The following is a 15,529-nucleotide window of genomic DNA, read 5'->3' as shown; positions in this document are numbered from 1 at the left end:
ACATGGAGAGAAAACAAGTGTGAATGTGGCCCTATTTATCCATGCACAGCTGAATGTAACACAATCTCTAATGAGCCAGGCATTTAACCAACTCCAAAATAATTTGTCGACCTCAAGGTAAGCATTTTGTTGTGGAAAAGGCCTCTCATTTGGGTTGAAATTTGTCTTCTAGATTCTTGCATCGTGTTTGGCTGAACCCAACTTTTACTCAGTCATTAACTTTTGAACTGCAGTATGTTTATCTGCTTATTTAACTTTGGGAGATTAAATGTACTTTTTCCTCAAAGTGATAAAAGCTAGAATATAGAAATAATGGTGCATACCATTTCTCTGTTATCTAAAGGACTATCTTCTTTAGCAGCCTTGAGGAAAGCAAGAACAAGGAATGAGAAAATGCTCTTGGCGAACTTCCAGCACAAGTGATCTGTAGTTAGCAAAGCGGGATGTGCGTATGAAAGAAATAATATCTATATGATTTGTACAAAGTCTTCCCAGTTTCAGTCCACCATTGAGCACTACATGAAAGCAAGGTTCCTCCACAGAGAACCCAGAAAATACAAAGTCAAAAAGAATTTAACCCCTCCTGGGAAATAGTCCAAAACTTCCTTCTTTAGGAAAGATGTTCCTTCTTGGTTAGGAAAGATGCTTACAGCACTGGCCTCCCATATATCTCTTCACCTTTACTAGCTGTCCTCTGCCCTCCACTCCTCTCAGAAAAAGTTACTAAGTCCATAAAAAGATAACCTTCTCCTGCCAAGTCCTTCCAAAATTTTTATGCTCTCCCTAGGGAGACATGTCAGGGGCTGCATGAAGACCACCAGGGACCTTGCTGTTCTAATAAATATAATCAGGATATTTACCGTTTGTACGTAAGTATTTGAGCTTTGAAAATGGCCAAAAGATTAATGTATAGTTCACAATCACTGATCTTAACTGTTATCATAACCATCTTTTAAAATTATGTTTCATTAGATGTTACTTAACCAGAATTAAGAAATTCTTTATTCAGTCACACCTACCTCTCTCCGAAGGAAAACATAACTAAGATACAGTCTAATCACTCTGGGCTAAGATGAACACACTTCAGTAAAGATTAGATTAATAAACGCTAGTCAAGAACCACAAATTTGGCATTACATGTCGCTCTGTTGGCTACCCTAGCCCACCCTCGCTTCTGTGAAGCATGGGACACACAACCATAAAGGGAAATAGCAACTTCCCTGGGTGCTGTGCAGCAAGACCAAGCTCCCAACTCATTATTTTTAACAGTGCAGCTGCTTTGTAAATTTTTTTTTGTTGAGTCCTAGCCTGTTCTCGCCCGTTGAAAGGGTAGGAAAAAGGAATAAGAATAGCCCTTATGAAAGACAATCCAGCCTTATCAACTAGTGTAAAGCCATGCCTCCTAACTCCGCTGTAGGATGTCCATCCCCTCACTGTGGCTTATTATGTAGTGCTCCCTTTCCTGACATGTGCAAGCCTATCTATTCAAATTCTTGTAAATGTAATACTATCTACATATCCAACACAATAAAAGCCCTTCTTGTGGTATTTAAACAACCTGTCTGATCTTTTCTGATTATCTGTGGATTTCTTCAAAGTTAACTGAACTTTTTTATACAAGAGATGGTCTGGTTGTTGTGTTGCAGCCTGGGTCTCAGGCGACCACGCTGAACTCCCTCCTCCGCCCCTCATCTCCTTTATGACTTTGAGAATTCACGTTAACATGGTGTATATCAGTTCGTGATCTATAGGGTGAAAGTAGTAAGACTTCCTTACCTTATGGGGGCTTATGAGGGTGAAACCCTCAGATGAGCATAAAACCTTGACGTTCTACTACATCACACGAAAGGCCATTATGGGTAGCATTTTCCTGCTCTTGGTTTGAAGTTTGTCATCATATTCAGCTCCGGTGAGAATCAGTGGTTAAATACAAATTTTCATATTCTCTTCCTGCAGTAATGCTTTTTGTTTTAAATTAACATATAAAGCCATTAGAGTGGCTCTCCTAAAGGAATTTTGCTTTATAGATTGCGGAAAAGAAAATAGATCTGAAGAAAGGAAACTGAATTCTTTATGTGGGAGCATATAATTTTCCTGGAGCCTGGAATAGCTGGATTTTCTTACCACATGTGCAGGAAATAACCCTTCCTACTAGATCCTGAATGTATCACATAATACTCTTAGCATTTAATGGAACTATTGTAGTGAGAGACACCTTCTGAGCAACATTTCTGTTCAAGTTTCTAAACACATTAACAGATTTATACATGTCTATTGAAGAACAGTTCAAAACACTTTGGTTCATTGGTAAATAATGAATATTTAAACTATTCCACAGGATCCTTTTTTCTTAATTAAAAACCTAGGCAGAAGTACAAACAAAACACACCTAGCTAATTTTGTAGCCCTCTTCCCACAGACGACTATAGGTTCATTTGTTAGGGAAGTTTGGGGATGGATCCTTCATCACCCTACCTTCCTCATATTAGCAATTTCTCACACACTCACTGCTTGTGCTGCAGTCACAGTAGTAGGGCTCTCCCACATTGGCACACAACTGCCAGGATTTGTATTTGCGCTGTGTTGCCTCTACCCTTTAAGAGGGCAAGCTCTAACAAACTCTCCCACAGCACACCTGGCCAGTTGGTAACATTAGTCCTTCTTTCTTCAACACAAATATTCTTTTGTTTGGGTTTTGGGCATGGGTGGGGGTGGGATTTATTTTTTTTTAGGTTTTTTTTTTCCCTTATGTGAATTTTTTCTCTGTTACTTGGACAAAAAAGGAGATAGACCATATCTATACTGACACAAATCTAGGAAATTTTCACTCTTTGGATCACATGTCTTCGCTGGTTAAATCTCCCTGAAGCTAAAAAGGATTTTACTGATGTGAAATTTCTAATAATACACCAAATCTGAGCACCGGATGATCTCTTGCTCTCAGTATCATTCAATATTAACTGATTCATTACCTAAGACACTTTGATAACTGCAGTCTCACATAGAGAGTACCCAGTTTGCCAGAACCAGCCTCTTCAAAAACTTCATTTCACAAATCAAAAAATTCCTTATTTGAAGGCAGAAGAAATGAGCCTCATGCTCTGTAGGATAACTCTCATTTTAGTAAGGCATAAAATTATAGTCCCATATAAGTGACATCTCAGTGTTATTTTACTTTGTGTAAGGGATAATGTCAGCTTTGGTGACGTTGTAATTATAAATCATGGAAACATTTTTTGAGTTCTGAAAAGCAACAACCAGAACCTTAAAAAGTTTGAAACTTCTCCTGGGGCACATATCATTTTGTAAAGTATATTTGAATTTTGAAAAGATTTGACAGATAATCAAATAAGGTGGACATTATGAAAGGTACAATAAATCATTATTATAAATAGTTGCCTTTTTTTTCCCCCCCCTGTCCTTGTTGTAAACAGTCTTTTAGTCAGCTGTTAAAAGATTTAGTCTTCCACAGGGACATATTTGGATATTTTCCCTAAGGAATATCATAATTATTGCACTAAAAGTCTTCATTTTATTAATGCTAAGTTGTCAGTGCCCTAAGGGCTTTATTCCACAGGTATTTTATATTTTCATTTCTGACATTTGGGTTTGTGTGCTCAGATACAGTTTTGATTCTGCTTTGATTTGCAGGAGTCACTACTCTGTGAAATACATACAAGAGAATATCAAAGGCATAGAGCTACTTGGTGAAATAAATGTCAACATCTCACTGACTTCAGAGAGAAAAGGATCAAGTAATTAAACATTGCTTTGCAGGGATTCCAAAAGGCTTCGGATCAGGCCTCATTTTCCTAGCTAGTACTTGCAGCTTTGCTGCTTTGGATTCTGCTGACAAACGACTCTCTGTAAAACTAACCGACCAAGCTCAACAAAGCTGATAAGATTTCCTTCCTGCACCGCTGTGCTAACACCTTCCCTGAAAACGGACTCTGACTTTGGTCATACTTGATTTCAGATTAAGACTTTGCAGAGCAAAGTGAAACTTAAATGTCAGCTAAAGTGATAAAGAAATTTAAGTTAACACACAGTCTTTCAAGCCAAATGATTACGGGCTGTGTACAGCTGGTAAATAGATTCTGCTTTGTTAGGGTGCTAAAACAGCTGCATGAGCCGGTAACTGTCAGCTGCTTAAAGGATGTCACATTGCAAAATAGACGGCTAATTTGCTTCAGATTATATCAGGGGGAAAATATAGTAATCTGTGATAGAGATGCTGGGGAAATTTTCTGAAAAAAAAACCCCAAAACCAACAAAACCAACAAAAGAGACTTGTGTATTTAGCAAATACCTTCATTAAAGTAGTTCCTAGAGTGACTCTCAGTGAATGAAGGGAATCTTCTGTAAATGCTTAATACAAATTAACCATTCTGTATGTGTTGTCAGCAAGAACCTGACATTATTTCTTGTCTGTGGGAAACCTTCTGTCAGAGACAAAGATCACTTTCCAGATGCTTTGATGTTAGCATATTAAATCTTAGCAGAGACTTTATTTAATTAAATGTTATTTATGTTTTGTGGGTGTTACTGAACAAAGTCTTCCCTGAGTGTCATTAATGGAAGAATGACAGATAGTTTGAACCAGTGAGGACCATCATGATAAGTCTGAGTGCAGAGATAGTCTCTGGTGATATTTTAGGGAAATTACTTTTTTCTCAGACAGCTGAACACTCAGACGTACTTGCCTAGCTCAAGCATGAAACCACACCACTTCTAATTGCCATGCTTCCGGTTTCACAGATTCTCATTCTTCATTTTTAAGTTAAACACTTCTGGTTAGTCTGTGCTATTGTAATTGTTAATAATGAATATGATTCCATATGCAGGAGCAAACCCATGTTTGAAGTTTACTGCTAAATCTCTTTTTTCTCATTCTCAGGGAAGTAGGTACTTTCTTTGGCAATTCCAGAGTTTGCTTTGGGAGATTCTAGTGACTGATCATTTACTGTGCTGCATTATGCTGTATTAGAGAAGAGATGACCTCACTTCCCATGCTTAGCCAGGAAGGAATGGCTGGGAAGAAGATGTAGTCTTTTTTTTTTAAAATTATCTAACACAAATGTTTCTAACTTGCTCTATGGAGATAATAGAAAACAATCAGCAACTGCTGGGTATCATCTTTGTCTGTTATACATTATTGTCTGTCTCGATGGCATAAAATAAATAAATTATATGTATTCAACCCCCCTTTGTTTAAAAAATAAGGTTGCTAAGAAACATGAGTTAAACATGTCTAATGCCATTTACAACCAGCATTTATATAAAAACATGAAACGTAGCCATGATGCACTTGGAGACTATTACAGCGCAACTGAAATGCAAACTCGTGGTCTGGGCAAAGAAGAACAAATGTGAATTTTACTGTCATGTCATAATTAGGACTCTGGCCAATGTAAAATTACAACTGCTAAAGTTCCTTTCCGTGTTCTGGATTCTGTAGGAAATGTCAATTAATGTCACTGACATTTTTACACTCAGTTTTACTTTCTTCAAGGTAATGTTGATATGGCTTTCCAAAGGATACTGTGTACACTCAGTAAGAGTGGAATAATTAAGGACCTCTAGAGTTCCACAGAAATTGTGCATATTATGGTTATATATAGTTGAGCAAGAAAAGTGTTAAAAGCATATAAAAATTTGGTTTACCTGTAGGTTTGCATTTCAATCTGATTTATATGTGTTACAAATATTTGCATATATAAACTTTGTTCAAAATTACTGGGTTATCATGGTTCAGGAGGTAAGTGATTATGCTCAATGAAATATGCATATTGACATTTTTCACTACTATGCTTATTGGTAAGAAAAAAAATTTTATCCAGCCTCCTACCTTTCACTGGAGTCAATCGTATGCTCGTTTAGAGCCATCATCAACTTTTCTTCTGACCTCACTCAACTGCAAAAGTCAAAAAAAAAAGACCGAGACATCTGTAAAAAGCAAGGATTCTGCAGTCCTCACCAGAGGCCAAATAGCAGCACAGCAACACAACTGCTAAAGCTAAAGCTATTCATGGCATTGATAGCTACCCACCATACAGGCGCAGAAGAGACTTTTTTGTAAACCTGGTGCTATAAATTTGTGAGTTACAGGTCTCCAATCACTACCTTAACACTAGGAAAATTATCCTCAAAAGACTGGAATTCTTTCTGGGCAAAAATTACAACAGTGTTCTCAAACTGCTACTCAGGAATATTCTTGAAAGTTTAATTGCTTTTTAACTACCCACTGCCACTTCGGTTTTTTATTTTACATCCAGCTACAGCAGCACTGAAGATTTCTCTTTCTTATCTGATCACAGAAAAAAAGCAGCTTATTCCTGTTTCCACCCTTTTCATTCCTGGTTTCTTAAATGGGGCCTAAAGCCATTTACCTCTTTAACCTTATGTGATAATTATGTTATTCAAGCTTAGTCAACTTCAGTTTTCCCAGTTAAACTGGACCCTTTCCAGCATTGTCAGTTTTCCATAAATGTATTGGGAAGAGCTCAGCCTTACGCAATGCCTCCGTTCCCAGAGGCAGGCCATGCGCAGACATCAGTGCTACCGAAACCCATCTGCCAAACTCAAAGAGGCTCAGGAGGACACAACCCTCTTCAACGCTGCTTATGAGAGGGAAGACAAGTGCTATAGCCCACCTGGCACAGCAAATGAGGTTTTACGGCAAGCATTTGACACGCTGAGACCATGTGTGGAATAAGGCCATGGTCATTCTCCTCCCTGCCATAAGCTTTGGAGAATTCAAAGATGTTGCAGGTAATTCAGCCCCTACTGCCTCCTGCCCCTGAGATGGCAGGCGCTGCAGCACCACGTTTCCTACCGCCACTTGGCTGTTGGCTTGGCTCTTGACAGAGAGGTGCCACCTCATGGATTGCCACCAGCTCCCAGGGTAACACTAAAGCTTGTTGAACAGCCTCCTTTCTGTTGCTTGGGTTTTCTTACTTCACGTGATCTCACTGGATCACAGCACAAGCAATATTGTTCCTGACAACCTGTAAAATATTTTTACAAACTCCATAATTTAGTATTTGAACATGTCATGTTAGCAACTTTAAACAAACAAGCGTAGCTTAAAGAGACCTTTTTAGAGTTGCACCATCTGCCAATAGCTTTCCAGTCCCAGTGCCAGCATAAAAAAAAAAGGTATTCTTTAATTAAAAAAAAAAAAGGTCCTGTGCATTTGCAAATTTGTCAACAGAGCAGTTGGCATCCTTCCACCCTTCCTGCTCGTGCATACCCAGTGTTTGAAATATCAGATTTCAGCTGGTGAAGGAGGAGCCTGAACACACAGAGCAAAAACCACTTTGAACTCTCTGGAATGGCAACAGCAGCACTCTGGGAGAAAACAAAGCCTGGGCACAAGTGCGCTTTCACAACAGCTGAAATAAAGACATCTAACAACTGCCACATTCCCAGAGGAAATCCTGTTGAGCAGAAACTTAGTCCACCAGCTTGCTGTATGATTGCTCCATGTTGTTCAGAGAACTGGCATTTCTTTCAAGTGCCCTTCATAGGTTATTTAAAATTCATACATGGGATTGGCCTGTGAAACTCAGCACAACTGAAAAGTCTTCTTTTGCCATTCAACCTTCCTGAGTTGAAAGCACTTCTTTCTGCATGTGAAATGCTTCTTTTAGCTATATTACAACCGTGCAATTTCTTAATGAGCAGCAATTATGCTGCTCTTTCAAGATATGCATCTGTCATCACCCATTTACCAACATACTGTTTATCAATGTATAAGCTAAAGACTAGAATGTGTTTTCAGTATTAAAAAAAGTCAATTTGAAGTAACCCCACAGGATTCAAATGCTTTCTCTATTTACAGTAGTGCAATACTTCCTGGTGATCTAGACATCACTGTCTGCCCTTTTCACGGTCAACCACACAGCCAAGTATTTTGTGTCAGACAGTAAACAAAAGTTTACATATACATGGATAACTCCTATTAAATGTCAATAAAATACAACCTCTGTCTAAGATACTGCTTTGGAGAATGGCTTACTGTCAAACTTTACAGATGAAACTTCCTTATTAAAAAAAAGTTCTGCATTTGAAGAAAACTTCCGTCTTTAAATTAATTGAATTTAATGGCTGGTTTCTTTCGTGAGCCCTGCCACTTCTCTTATCATTTACTCCAGGCAGTGATAGAGTAGGATTATTTTTTTTAGTGTACAGTAGTAGGATTTTAGCCAACACGTACATTTCACTGTGAGCTCATGGGCAGAAAGCTTATATATATTTTTTTATTTCACAATATACCCAGATGTTGGAAACTTGCCCACTCTTGCCTTCTGTTTTGCTTAAAACATTAGTCTACAAAGCATCAATAAGCATCTTAAACTAAACTAATGTCTGCATGTCATTATTTATAAATGTGTAGGTGCTTGCCTGGAGGCAAAAGAACCCATAATACTGCTACCATTTACTGTTATTTATATTTAGCTTTTTCTTTTTTAGTGAGGGTTTTCCTGCAGCATTTTTTTCTTTCAGGTTTCCATTCGGCCTGCCCTCGGTACTGTACACAGGACCATTTTCATCCTAGCAGCTCTGTACACTGGCCAAAGAAGGTCAGCTGAGAACAAGGGGTTGGAGCATGTCCCAGGGCCTGTCTGGGATGTATTACTAGCACTTCTGTGGACAAATATGCAAAGTTTAATGAAGTCAGTGGAAAGATTCCCACTGGCTTTGGTTAGCTTTGGATCCGGCTATAAATTAGGAAAGTTTGATTTTAGTTCCATTACTTGTCCACAATATTTTCTTCCTGTGTTAACAATATACCTCCTCTTTAAACAGTGACAGAGCTGCTCTTTTCAGTCAAATGATCAGTTTGTCAGTAAGTTGCACTGTAATATGACCAGATAGGGATCCTAAGATCACTGCTAACTGGAGGGGCAAAAAAAAGATGCTCTTCCTGGTTTTGTGGACAAAGTAATTGACTTCAAGGGAACCATACAGTGTCCTCTTATGCTTTGTATTCAGCATGTGATAAAATACTGTTCTGAAATGTGGGAGTAGCTGTTATCCTAGCTTTCCAGAAGAACAAAGTGAAGAAAAATCACAGTCTAGGAAAAAACAGGGAAGTTATAGGAAAACTTGTTTAAGGTGACTCATTAATTTAACAATGTCAGAAGCACTATTAATGCAGGAATTCCTAGCTTCTGTGTCCCATTCCTTGCTCCCTCTGTATGTATGATGTATGACATATACATACTGTTTCACAGAAAAAAGCACATAGGAGGTGCACAGTAAATCAGGATTTTGTCAGTTTAACAAGGGTAAGTTGAAAGAAATATGTGTTCTTGGAATCAAAAGCACAGGCTCCAAAAACAAGAGGGCAGCTATCAAGGCAGTTTATTTTGACGTTTAAAAGTGATTACAGTCCCCACACATTCGTGTGAGTAAGATAAAGATGTAAAGAAAGAATATTTAGTAATAAAGTTGTTTTTTTTAAAAGGAATAAAATTTTCCATTAAAAATACTGGTCTTGTACAACAGACAACATCTATGCATGTCATGTATCAATAGAATCTGCTTTCTGAGAATTATTTTCTCTCAGAACATAGTCTATTTATAAACCCCCTTAAGCCTTTTGCAGTATGTTTCCTGTTCAGACATACCACTTAATCACCAGAAAATGACTCAGCCAATCAGTCCAGGCACTTCCCAAATACAGGATTCAAAACTAGTGAGAAAATAATGAACACGCTCAAAACTTGACTGAGAAGTCAAAATACTGTTTAAATTGATTCTTTTTTTCTAGGTAAGGAATATGTTAGAAATTGTTCACCTTGTCATTGGAAGGCACTTGTTCAGCAGAATAAGAATAAGAATAAGAATAAGAATAAGAATAAGAATAAGAATAAGAATATTTTGCTCATTCATTCACTCTGAAATGCTTTCTATGTCTGTAATTACCACAATATTATATTTCAAAAGCAAACAGGCTTATAATCAAGATTTGAAACATGGATAACTCTCCTGCTGCACTTCTTTGGTTTGGGGTGGGCATTGCTATGAAGAAATACTTTATCTTTTTAACTTGCATAAAAAAACTATCTTGGAAACACAAAGACATAACTGGCTAAAATTGCCATTTTCAATTTACTTATTTACTAACTCACTAATTTCTCATATCTAGAATATCAGAGGTCTTGTTACATATTCTATGCACAAAAATAAATGCTGTTTAAATATTCATCCATAAACATCATCCAGCATATTTGTCTGCAAAAAAAAATTAGAGATGGAACTGGAATACAGAGCACAAGCAATCTCCGTTCTCCTTTCACAAGGAGAAGCATTATCAAAAACTAAAACTAAGAATGGAGTTTCATCCTAAAACATTAATTGCTGCATAACTACTATCTGCATGATTCATCATGGAAACAGCCACAGAATTTCTTCCACAGTCCACAGCAAAAGAAGAGCAGTAGAAGTATTTTCTTTTGTCCAGATTTAAAAGCACCAAATTTCTGGCATTTCAGCCACTTAGCTTAAAGGCAGCCCCACCTAATCTGTTGTCCTAATCTGTATGCACCAACAAACTCCCAAAATATTCCTGACTGTCTGGAATATCCCAAGGGACATAATCTGCAAATAAATCTCAAATCTGTAGCAATTCATAAATAGTACCATAGAAGTAATAGTATTTTGCATTACAAAGAACAGGTTTTTATTTTGGGGACTTGAATCTTACCCTGTTTCGCAGCTGTGGATGTCGTGGCTTAAGGAAATAAATGCTCAAAGCGCAAGTCAACAGCCAGGCTGAGAATGGAATTGACATATTTCTACATCTAGTCATAATTTTCACCCTCACAGTCTATGCACCAAACACTTGCCTCCATTATTTTCAGTTGCAATTAGGGAGCAGGAAGCCATGGAAATTACACCCAAGTAACATCATTGATTCAGAATCTATCTTTTAGATAACAGCTTCTTTTCTTTTCTGTTATTGTTTCAGATACTTCCCAAATCTGAGGCAGGAAGGAATAATCACTTATGGTTTATGAGACCTTGGTCTATTAAGCAGAATACCCATGATCCACAGCAAAAAAAAATCATCATTTGATATTTATTTCCATTTTTTTTCAGAGAGAATAACCAGTCTTTCTCTAATCCCAGTGGTTTCTTTCAAGCAGACTTTTAAAACAGGTTGGAAGTGACAGAGGAACATGTTAAATATCTACACACAAGAGAGGACTTTTGAAACGAAACTTATTTCATATTAACTAAGCTAACTTCATATTAAGAGTCTTAATATGCCGTTTATGGGTACATGGATGGCATGGCAATATATGCCCCCATCCTGAACTGATCTGACTCCATGCCAAAAGTGGTCGGAAAAGTAAGAATGCCATATCGTCTGACAGACAATGTCATTCTGATAAATGTCTGAGGTCACATTCCAATGCTATCATTGCTGGCCTTTCATCTGCAGAAGCTGTTCTCTCACTTTCACAGCCAGCAGTACAGCGAAGTGACTCAAAAGCAGCTGAAAAACATACAAGGATAACTACCATAGAAACATCAGGGAAAAAATCAAAACACTAGAATGCGTTCAGCTACAAATGCACCTTCAAAGGTGTGAACATATATTCCTACTCAAAGTTTTGTTCAAAGTGTCTACCTTTCTACATCACTACATGCTTACTGTGTGTTCAGTATGGAAAACTGACAGAAGGCGTGAACAATAAACCAGCGCTTACAAAAACTTTCTGTATCTCAGTATCTGTAAAATGTCATGATTTCTCCCATCTCTGAATGGCATTTCAGGTTCCACATTTCAAGTGATATTATTATGGTAATAATGAAGCTGCTTGTCAACACTGCAAAATCTAGACGTGCTTTTCTAAGTCTTCACTGTTAATCAGGGGAAAAAATAAGGTTCTTAGGTAAGATATGCCTACCTTCCCACTTTTTTCTGAGCCGGAGTTCTTTCAACTGGTCCTATAAGGGACAAGGTAACCTCGACTTCTCCTGAAAAATGAACATTTTTATAGCTCTATGCTATGCATGTATTTACTGGAATAAATAGGAAAGAGAGATGGGTCTGCAATGTCACCACAAGTTTTCCTGCTGACCCAGGGAGAGTACTTATGACCCTCGCCCTATAGCTGCAAGAAGCTTTGATTTAAAAATTTGTTTTAAAATAGATTTGGACAACTGCCTAAGTCTGAATGCCTGTGGCTGTGTTCTGCAACAGAGGGGAAAGAGGGAAAGAAGAAGGGAAGAAGAGGGAAAGAGGGAGGAAACCGGATTAAAAAGAAAACTCCCTACATAAACATAGGTAAAATAACTAAACAGAGACCTTGTCAAACTCCATCTCCTTTAAAGTTATTAGGTAATAAGGATCTGAAAATACATGCAAGTCAGCCAAAGTATGATTGAACAGTTCAACAGTGTACCTTTTATTTAAAAAAAATTCATTATGCAAATGCAGGTTTTAGATTAAATTAAGTGAAATAAGATGTGTACGGTACAGAACAAAAAGTAAACTAATACTGGGCACCAGTATTACTTCCAAGGCTTTGTGTTCTTAAACAACTCCTTCACCCTCTTCTGTGGAGGGTAACTTGCTTAGTTTCTCCTTTCCACCTTCCCCCATACTCTGATATGGTAAATTCAGAAGTGGATGCAAAGAGCAAACCAGCCAGAGTTCAGCTTTGTCACATCCCATCCATAGGTGTACCTTTCCAGGGAGGTCACAAAAGCAAACTTATCAACACAAGGCAAATTAAGACACACAACTGCTATTGATGTATCTCCAGTCAGATACAGCAATAAAAACAAACACTCACAAAGGTGTAATACATCAGTTGGCCTTTGGTTAAGAAACGCTCAAGATGCAAGAATCCATCAATTATACCAGAAATAGTTCCAAAAGAAGGACCAACACCATGTACTCAGAGGTTCTTAGGTAGTAAACTGGGAAACTTGTCACCATAGGCCGCTCAGGAGGAAGAGAAGACTTCCCAAAGTGACAAGTCAGACTAAAGCTTCTTCCCTAACTTGGCCCTGAAAAAGTCTCACTAGCCCCAGAGGGAACTCTGTCCCCTAACCTGAAGGGATGCAGCATCAGCACATTTTTGCACATACAAAAAATTCACAAGACTAAGACCTATTTAGCTTCATCCCACTTCCAATGACTTCAGTGGTGCAGGATCAGACTTGCATCTGAGTGACAAGAAAATAACTTAATTTCTTACAACAAATTATAACTATATTCTTCAATGCTCTTTTCAGGCAGTGCTCACATATGACAAAAAGGTAAGGCTGTAGATAGCACATAAGTGATTTCTAAACTCAGTTACATCCTGTCGGCTAGGACTTACTACTCCCCCAGACACAGCACCTCAGCTGACAATAATGCCATTGGCATGCACAGTAAGTTGATAATCTTAAATCACACTTTTTATTGAAACTGAACATTAAAGCACTCAAAGTATTGGCTTATTTTAAAACTATTCACCACCTTCACTGGTTCTGATAAACTTCTGTGTGAATTGTTGTATGTGTACGTGGAAATAGAAAATAACAGGAATGAGGCCATATCTTCTCCTATTTCAACACATGTTGAATATACTCTTGATAGCAGAGGTTACTAATAATCAGAAGGAAAATAGGATTCAAAGGAAGATATATACACAGATTAAGATCTGAGTAACTTTATCATTTAACTTGACTTCCTATCTAACATGGGCTGTTAATTTTAAACCATATATTTTCTGCTTGCATTATAGTGCCCATTTTAGAAATATTTTAGTCTTTATTAAAAAGGGCTCAAGTATTAAAGAAGCTTCTGCATACCAAATAAGATTGCACCAAGAACTAGCTTGCCTCAGAATAAAAAAACTGATGCTGCAGGTTATTTGTGGCTTGAATGTATCTAGTTTCTGCCTCCAAATTTAGGGTGTTTCTTCTGCTTGATTATAGAACTGACAGTCACCTTGCCTTTACTTGTGGGCTGTGATAAATGCTAACTCTTGGATTAAACAAATAAATTAGCCTTTGCTGGACTCTTCTTCCATAAGCACTAGCTGTTAATATTCAAACACGTATTATGCAAGTGATCATGCCTTATCAAATTATTCAAGTCAGGTTTTATAAGTGACTTGGAGTCATCAGCATTTTCCATGTTGACGCTGATAAAAACATGGCATTTCACCAGAGCAAGAACAAATTCTTGGGAGTACCAGAAATAATTCAAGCTAACTAATCTTCTGTTATAACCACTTTCTCAGCCTGTCAATTAACTAGCTATTTAATATTGCATTTATCCCTTTCTTTTGTTTGGTTTTTTTTAATCAGAATGACCAATGTCCTTAGGATGATTGATATTGGATCAACAAAGGTATGTTTATTAGCAACGCTTACAAATGCCCATTCAATGTCCATTGCCAAGCTCTGTAACCCATAAAACTATTTCAATTGATATTAATTATGTTACCATCAATTATTTGTTTTCTTATTGCGATCCATCTCAGATTTTCTCTGATTTTGCCTCTAGCAGTCTTAGAGTAATTACTCTGAAGTTCATGATCCATACCTTTTCCCAGTTTAAATATTGGTACTTCATCTATTCTTAGTCTGTTGTATCCTACAATTTGGTATAAATGCTACTTGATCAAAAATTCTTTAACCATCCCAGTTATATCCTGTGAAATACTGGACTACAATCAAAGCTGTAAACGTATCTTTATATGCAATAAATTAAAAGTAGGAATTCAAGAGGGACACGTCATCACACAATGCAAAGAACCAATAACAAAACAACGTGACTTGAAAGTTTAAAAAGATTATAAAATTCTGCTAGGTCAATATATTGACCTAAGAAAACCTTTTAATAGCAGTGTCTGGGCAGGAAGTTTGGCAGGAATCACAGTAATCCAGTCCGCAGTAAATAAAGGTGTGGGCAAGTTTCAAAACATCTCGGGTGCTGACAGGGTCAAAGCCTAGTGCTCTTCTACAAATGGTAAAAAGAAAATGTTCAAATGCTTGAAATACTGTTCTCAAATGGGAAGATTCAAAAATAACACAACAGTCTGAATCGGAAATGATACAGTAGCTGAAAAGTAATTCCATATAAAGAAAAAAGTAAAATCAGTAAATTCAGTAAGTGGTTATATTTAGAAGGTCTTCGTGCCAGCTTTTTTTCTGGTAATGAGTTGTTGCCAACCCTCCTCCTTCTAAACATAAATAACATCAAACAGGCATCTTTTTGGTCATGCGAAACAAGCACAAAGATGGCCAAGACTTAGCAGAAAAAGATAGTGAAAGGCTGCTCTGGATCATACACGGTAGCTATGCAAGGGATGAAAACCTGATTTCATGTATTTCTATGGCAGAGTTAGATCAATCAGAAGAAATTATTTCATTCACAGAGCTGAACTTGACTCTCGGACAGTAAGTCCAGGTTTATACTGGCCCTAAGCCCATTCACCCTAGAACAAACAAACATGACCCTAAACAAAAACCAGAACAAAACACAACAAATAACATTTGACTTTGAAAA

At 37.4% G+C, this 15,529-nt stretch overlaps 1 protein-coding gene across 33 annotated transcripts in view; it reads right to left on the bottom strand.

The window, feature by feature from the left end:
- Positions 1-15,529, bottom strand: part of MICAL2 (microtubule associated monooxygenase, calponin and LIM domain containing 2) — a 160,425-nt gene that overhangs the window by 132,449 nt on the left and 12,447 nt on the right. For 19 of the 33 annotated variants that reach the window (XM_074586046.1, XM_074586055.1, XM_074586061.1 and 16 more), the window contains one exon: positions 5,849-5,914. The exons of the other annotated variants lie outside the window; for them this stretch is intronic. The gene's annotated coding sequence lies outside the window, so the exon portion shown is untranslated. The remainder of the gene's footprint in view (positions 1-5,848; positions 5,915-15,529) is intronic. 33 annotated transcript variants of the gene reach the window in all.

Source organism: Larus michahellis, chromosome 4 (assembly GCF_964199755.1).
Source record: "Larus michahellis chromosome 4, bLarMic1.1, whole genome shotgun sequence".
In the NCBI taxonomy this organism is placed as follows: domain Eukaryota; kingdom Metazoa; phylum Chordata; class Aves; order Charadriiformes; family Laridae; genus Larus; species Larus michahellis.
This window is presented reverse-complemented; position numbering and strand designations above follow the sequence as displayed.